The sequence below is a fragment of the Protobothrops mucrosquamatus genome, unplaced genomic scaffold, assembly GCF_001527695.2.
Source record: "Protobothrops mucrosquamatus isolate PMUCROS unplaced genomic scaffold, P.Mucros_1.0 scaffold2557, whole genome shotgun sequence".
NCBI lineage: Eukaryota > Metazoa > Chordata > Lepidosauria > Squamata > Viperidae > Protobothrops > Protobothrops mucrosquamatus.
The window spans coordinates 59,350-61,234 of NW_015388617.1; the positions used below are offsets into that span (position 1 = coordinate 59,350).

A 1,885-nucleotide genomic window follows, 5' to 3' on the forward strand; every position below is an offset into this window, starting at 1 on the left:
TGGGGAGCCCCATGTATAGAGCATTACAGTAGTCCAGGCGGGAGGTGACGAGGGCATGAGTGACTGTGCGCAAAGCGTCCCGGTCCAGAAAAGGGCGCAACTGGTAAATCAGGCGAACCTGATAAAACGCCCCCCTGGTCACGGCCGACAGATGGTCTTCCAGTGTCAGCCGTGGATCCAGGAGGACACCCAAGTTGCGCGCCCTCTCTGAGGGGGCCAAAGTTTCGCCCCCTATAGACAGCGATGGAATCAGCTGACTATGCCGGGGCGCCGGCAACCACAGCCACTCGGTCTTGGAAGGGTTGAGTCTGAGTCTGTTCCTCCCCATCCAGACCCGTACGGCCTCCAGGCAAGATGACTTCCAAGGTCTCTTCCAACTGTATTATTATTATTATTATTATTATTATTATTATTATTATTATTATTACTATTACTATTACTATTACTATTACTATTACTATTACTATTATTATTATTATTATTATTATTATTATTATTATTATTAATCTCTCCACTAGAGGAGGTAAGAGAAAAAAACAAAACAGGCATGGGAATTCTGGGAGTTGAAGTCCGCAAGTCTTAAAGTTGCCAAGTTTGGAGACCCCTGCTTAAGTTTAGACCAGGGGTAGGCAACCTGGGCCCTTTTATGACTCGTGGACTTCAACTCCCAGAATTCCTCAGCCAGCATGGCTCAGCTTGGAAACCTCTCCCTTTCCCCTCAGCACGGCTGGCTCAGGAATTCTGGGAGTTGAAGTCCACATGTCATAAAAGAGCCAAGGTTGCCTACCCCTGGTTTACACAAAAGGCTCGTGTTCTCACAACAGCCTTCACCAGGTGGAGGTAAGGATCTAGCATCTGCCTTTCACACAACACGCCAAATTTAGTTAGCCGCTAATCCTGGTTAGGTTTTGTTCAATAGCTTAGCCAGTTCGCCTCTTTTGCTACTTCAGGGTAGGATGTTAAACCGAAAAACGATTTTATTAGTAAGCAAAATTCATTGCACAAACGCAACCAAATATTTTAACAGATACAGGGAGTCCTCAACGTGCGACCACAACAGAGCCCCAAATTTCTCTTGTTAAGTGAGACAGTCGTTAAGTGAGTTTTGCCCTATTTTACGACCTTTCCTGCCACGGTCCTTAAGTGAATTAATGAAGTTGTTCAGATAGTCACACGGTTATTAAGTGAATCTGGCTTCCCCCATTGACTTTGCTTGTCAGAAGGCAGCAAAAGGGGATCACAGGACCCCGGGACACTGCGATTGTCATAAGTATGAGTCAGTTGCCAAGCGTCTGAATTTGGGTCACGTGATCATGTGGGATGCTTCGACAGTCGGTTGAAAAATGGTCCTAAGTTACTTTTTCCAGTGCTGTTGTAACTTTGAATCACCACTAAACAAACTCAAGGACTACAGTAGCTGTATAGTACATGATTGTGTACCAGCAACGTATCTGAGGCATGTTGTGGCATTTGCGGCGTGCAGTGTTTCCCAAAGCTTTCAGATGCGTGGACATGTTCAAGTATTCATCAGCCAGCCTGTGTGGACTTCAACTCCCAGAATCCCCTAGTCATCGTGCTGAATAGGGAATTCTGGACCTTGAAGTCCACCCATTTTAAATTTGCCAAGAAGCACTGGTTGTGGCGTAAAGACCTGACTCACATTTTGTCATTGCACCTTTCCATTCTGTTTACTTTACTTTACTTTACTTTATTTTGATTTATATCCCGCCCTTCTCCCAACGGGACTCAGGGCGGCTCACAACATATTTAAAACAGAAACATATTTACAATCCCCACCCAATAAAACCAATTAAAACCAAATATTTTAGAGTTGTGCTGTTTAAAATTTTCTAAAAAATGAACCCGATTTAAAATCCTCCCTAGG

At 44.5% G+C, this 1,885-nt stretch overlaps 1 protein-coding gene across 2 annotated transcripts in view; it reads right to left on the reverse strand.

Annotated features, from left to right (window-relative positions):
- ECEL1 (endothelin converting enzyme like 1) overlaps positions 1–1,885 on the reverse strand; it is a 61,397-nt gene that overhangs the window by 51,823 nt on the left and 7,689 nt on the right. The window lies entirely within an intron of this gene.